The sequence below is a fragment of the Sciurus vulgaris genome (assembly GCF_902686455.1).
Source record: "Sciurus vulgaris genome assembly, contig: HiC_scaffold_144_arrow_ctg1, whole genome shotgun sequence".
Classification (NCBI taxonomy): domain Eukaryota; kingdom Metazoa; phylum Chordata; class Mammalia; order Rodentia; family Sciuridae; genus Sciurus; species Sciurus vulgaris.
The window spans coordinates 21,910-27,863 of NW_027632909.1; the positions used below are offsets into that span (position 1 = coordinate 21,910).

Genomic DNA, 5,954 nt, shown 5'->3' on the forward strand with positions numbered 1-5,954 from the left:
GGAGTTGTTCAGGTTAAGCTCTAGTTTAAATCAATGCAGTTAATCTTATCATTTAAACTTGCCTGTGCCTGCCCCTGAGAGCAGTAGCAGTTTTTGAGTAGATGAAAGCAGTGGTTTCTGCAATTAACTGAGAGCTAACTAGGTAACAGTAACTGATGAATCACTCCGTCTGCATTACCACATTTTTCTTATGATTCTGTGATAAGATTTCTATCCATATTTTAAGACATTGACTACAGACCAGGTGGGGTGGGAAGTGTATCTACCTCTCAGAAACTGTCTCTGCCTTAACAGAAACCAGTAATTCTGTCATGCAGAAGCCCACACTCCTGCCCTCAACCCAATCCTAAGAAATGGCAGGTTTACTGAACCCTACTGATCATGTTTCCACATGATTTAAACTACAGGCAGTTGGGAACTAATGTTTCCTTTCATTTAGTCACTATTCTCAGAGTCAAATAGTTTTTATTTGTTATAAATTAATAAAATATTTCTCCCATACTTCCTTGTGCAAAAAACACTACATCTACTCAAAATGACTACAGAAATAATGTGCATTGATTGAATTGACTTGTCAGTTAGTGTAAAGCTTATCCTTTGATCCAGTGTATGCCTTGGGAAGTCCATTATTTATTTTATGTTGCTCATTTTGGTATGTGTGTCTTGAACTGTTGTAATTCAGTTGCAGTGAAACTTGGGAGGGGGAAACCTGGAAGGAAACTCTTGGCCCTGCAATATAAGTTCATGCTATCTACTTTTTTTTTAATAATTTATTTATTTTGATTCATTGTAAACAAATGGGCTACAACTTGTTTCTCTGGTTGTACATGAAATACAGTCATACCATTTGTGTAATCATACATGTACATAGGGTAATGGTATTTGTCTCATTCTGTTATTTTTTTCCTTCCCCCACTCCTCCCATCCCTCTTTCATCTTTACAATCCATCCTTCCTCCATTCTTGCCTCCCTTACACCCCTCATTATGTATCATCATCCACTTATCAGAGAGATCATTTCATCTTTGCTTTTTTGGGGATTGGCTTATCTTACTTAACATGATATTCTCCAATTCCATCCATTTATCTGCAAATGACATACTTTTATTCTTCTTTATGGTTGAATAATATTCCATTGTGTATATATACCACAGTTTCTTTATCCACTCATCAATTGAAGGGCATCTAGGTTGGTTCCACAATCTAGCTATTGTGAATTGAGCAGCTATGAACATTGATGTGGCTGCATCACTGTAGTATGCTATTTGGAAGACAGATATTTCCCTTTAATTTTCCAGGAAAAAAAATAAACATTTATCTAAACACCATGTTTCTATATCCGCAATTCTAAAATATAAGCAAAGTCTGCCTCATTTCTTTGTTGCACATTAGATAAGATGGTCCATGCCAAAGTGGGGTTTAGGGCAACATTTACCTCAGCTCTTTTCATCTGTGTTGGAACCTAGCTGCCACTCTCTCACTGGCAGAACTGGTGAAATGTGCTTTCATTGTGAATTTTCTGGATTATTGAAGAAAATTACCCTACTTCAGGACAGATCAAACTATTGGTCAGCAAGATATGTGACATGCACGTTCAAGTGGAAACATTGCAGCTTTGTTCATTCTGGGGAACCACATGGAAGTGTGATGGATGTACACCATAGATGTAAGAATTGAGCTCTCCATAGTTATATTTTACATAACTGTAAAATAAGCATCAGAATGATTTTATTGTTTTCCATATGGAGACAAAAGTAGGTAGGGAAATGACAATACTTTTGACCTACAAATCTAGCTTCAAATTAATTGTATGGAGTCACACATAATTGTATTCATCTGGCCACATCTTTTTGATCACAAACACATTATAGGGGCTGATCTTTTTAATGTATCGCTTCCATATTTGAGATAAATTTAAAAATTACCGTGTACATGAATATTTCCATGATATATTAACTCAAAATAATTCTTAAAGTATATTAATTTTACTAATTAAATTACTTAAGCATCTTAATTTTACTAAAAAAATTAATTTGATAATAAAAGAAAAATTTAAAGACTAATAAACAAGAGCACATTGCCTTACAATGACTTAATTAGCTGTGGTATCATGGGACTGTTGTGTGTTCAGAGAATTCAAGAAAGATGAATAAAGTGCAGAGTCCATACTGATTTTAAAAGTATTGTATTTTAAGCTTTTTGTTTGATTTGAATACATACAAAATTATATTGCAAGCTAGTCCTAAAATAAATATTTTTTCCCAAAATGTTTGGGTAGGCAATATCTATTTATGACCAATTACAATGATTTTTAAAAATAATTATGGTTAATATTTGTGGAAATTAAGGGTCATGTGTCCTACAATAATTTTGAATAATTTTTTTGTAATCATCAATCATTGGAAGAGGTGGATATAATTCTAATATATATTTTTGTGTCATCCATTTTGCATCAAATAAAGTTGAATTTTAGATTGATTTAAGCTGCTTAACTTTATCCAACTACTAATAAGATATATAGATTTCAAGCTTAAGAACCCAGACCATTAATCCATATTTCTGTATTCATACAGTTAATGATTCTATTGAGATAAAGTAAGGAAGACAACTCCATATAAGTTCTTTAATTTTTAGAATGTTCCTTAAGAAGGCACATAAATTTCTGGATTTTAGGTGTCTTACTATTTAATTCACAAATATTCAAAAAGACACTTCATGTAGAAGTTTAAATAGAAAGGGTTTATTAAGTGGATTTGATCACAATGAATGTTTTAAAATACTTTTAGTATCAAATGATTTTCTTCTTCCCTTATGAATAGAGACTTTCCTAATTATATTTAAGGTATTTGAAGTTTTTGTGGGAAGCTGGTGTTGGCACAAATATTTCTGATTTTATGAAACCCCAAGATAGTAATGAGATCAGAGCTGGAATCCTCCAGGGCACTGTGAGGTTCCCCCTATCTGGAACCTGCTGAGGAAGGTTCCAGGGTGGAGCTGACCTGCCCCACATCTAACACACATTTTCAGAGTAGATTTGTGCAGAACTTTGATGTTTTCCTCCCACTCTCCATGCTAACACAGCAACCCATAATCACATCTTTATCCACAGTACCCTGGCACTGCATGGCTTGGCCACAGCAAGCCCTACTTCATCTTCTGTGATTGAATCTGACACAGAGCATCCTTTTTATATGCACCAGGCAATGAAAAGATGAACATTGACCAATGTGATGGTAAGATTGAGATATGTGATCACAGTACTTGCAAACCAAAAAATCAATACCAAACTCACTATGATCATGAATATCATTTATGTATCAATCAGTCACATCTTTATCCCAAAATTATGCAGAGCATTCAGATTTAAAACCTACTCACATAATGCAGTCCATTTACAGGTAACAGCGTGTATGTGCACTAATACATGACATAAAATGCAAATTGATTTTAAATAATGTAATACTATTTTGGATTCTATAAAATAGTTTGGGTATGATATGGGCAATGTATATAAATGATAAAATGAAGAATTTGTGTACTAATAATGATATGTATAAGAAACATTTTTAACAGAAAAAAAAAGAGAAAAAGACTTCACAAAGTGTTTGCAGATGAATCCAGAGGTCAAGGAATATTAAAGTTTCTGCTCCAGTATCAAGGGAAATATGACACAAAAATCATTTTTGCTGTTCTATGATTGATGATTATTACTACTCCTAAAAATATGTAATAATATCACAGATGCAGGAATTGAAGCAGATTGAAAGCTGAGTATAGTGAAAAAGTAAGGAATTCTTTTATCCTCAAGAATAAAGAAAAAAGTTTAAGATTGATCACTACAAAAATTCTTACCACATTTAAGGGCATAGATTATACTACCAATATTAGAGTGGGACCAAGCATTTCTAAGTATAATATACTATATGCATAAAGTTTAATGGGTGCAACAGTAATTAAGAATCTCTAAACTGGATATACATATACATACATACACAATTAAAAGAGCATGACAGTAATATGTTTAATAATTTTCAATATTGTAATAATTTTAAAAATTGCTGTTTTGATAAGAATGCTGAAGTTTTTAAATTTAAATAGAATTGTTGGCATAAAGTAGTCTCTAATAGCTGCAGTGTTTATTAGAGATGTGGTACCCACTTACAAAAATTTATCTTGGTTTTCAATTTCATTGAAAAAGTACTTGAGAAAATGATTTGCTACACATAGATTATGACTGAACCCCATCATCCTTCTACTGATAATCATTAATCTATTGCTCTCTGCCCAAACTTAAATTTGCAAGGAGAAGATAAATCTCACTGACGTGTGAGAAGAGAGCCTTTCACCCACAGGACTGTATCTGCTGACAGTCATCACTGCAGAGAAATGACATCTGGAGGTGTTGGTGACATGAGAGACATCTCTATGATTAAATGAGAGGCTCTGTGTCCTATTCATAATACATGCTGACTAACTTCAAGCAAAGAATTTGTTTGGACCAGTCTTAGTTAACCTACCCTGAGAACATAGGATTAATGTAAATGTAGGTAGCACAATTTATGTTCCTTTAGGTTATTTATGTTACTCTATAAAATTTTTGACTTTTAAAATAGGAATTTTTAGTCGATCCATTTGATATGGGTGTCATTTGTCAAGAGGGCACTGTACTGAACAGTGGCCCCTGATTAGGAGATGTGGTGCTATGTGAGGAGGTGGGTGTGGTGGGCATGAGCTAGGTTTGATCACAGCCATGGAGAATGCCAATGACTCCACAGAGATGAACTTCATTCTTTTGGAACTCTTTGACCACACACAGAACTATTGATTCCTGTTTTCTCTGGTGTTCATGATCTTCATTGCTTCCCTGTTGGGTAATGCCCTGATGAACCTTCTCATCCACACTGACCCCAGATTCCACACCCCCATGTACTTCCTTGCTCAGCCAGCTCTCCCTCATGGACTTGATGCTGTTCTCTACCATTATCCCCAAAATGGCAGACATCTATCTGATGAATTCCAGGTCAATTTCTCCTGCTGGCTGTGGTTTCTAGATCTTCCTGTTCCTCCCTCTGGGAGAGGAAGAGTGCTTCCTCCTGGTGGCCATGTCCTATGACCGCTATGTGGCCATATGCCACCCACTGCGCTACCATGTTCTCATGAGCCTGAAGCTGTGTTCCCATCTGGTAGCAGGCTCTTGGCTTATGGGAGGGATTGATGGATTGATGCAAGCCAGTGCCACTCTGAGCTTCCCCTATTGCCACTCAAGGGAGATTGACCATTTCTTCCATGAGGTACCTTTGTTGGTGAGCCTTGCCTCTGCAGACACCACAGTTTTTGAGCTTTTCAGTTATAGCTGCTGCACCCTGATGCTCTTGATCCTTCTGTCTCTCATTGTGGCCACATACAGGCTCATCCCAGCTGCTGTCCTGAGAATCCACTCTGCTTCAGCCTGAAAGAAAGCCTTTGCCACCTGTTCCTCTCAACTGACTGTGGTGGGGCTGTTCTACAGCACCTCATGGTCATCTACATGAGGCCCAAGTCCTACCACTAAGTGGGCCATGGCAAAGTAGTCTCTGCATTTTACACCATCTTCACACCTACACTGAACCCACTCATCTATAGCATGAGGAATAAAGAAGTCAAGGGGGCCTTCAGAAATTGGCTGAGCAAGAAACATGCTATGTGATGCCAACACTGAGGATTTACCAAAATGGTAACACCCAAAATGAATTCATGCTACATTTACAAATTACTAGTTTATTTGCTCCATTGAACTTGTGCTTTTTTATGCTATCAATTTATTTTGCCTCCATTTTCCATTTTACCATTTAAAGTATATTTGTGTGTTTGGTTAATCAAAATTTTACTGTTTTTTTTTTTATCATTCCTTGTGGCACTATTGAGACTCCTTCTGTTCAGTAATATGGAATCTACTCTGGGGGATGTCTGAGTGCT

At 35.9% G+C, this 5,954-nt stretch overlaps 1 pseudogene across 1 annotated transcript; it reads left to right on the forward strand.

Annotated features, from left to right (window-relative positions):
- The first annotated feature begins 4,845 nt into the window (after positions 1-4,845).
- Positions 4,846-5,685, forward strand: LOC306652206 (olfactory receptor 2T33-like; annotated as a pseudogene). The gene has a single exon. The product of its transcript is annotated as an olfactory receptor 2T33-like (transcript).
- Positions 5,686-5,954: the final 269 nt, after the last annotated feature.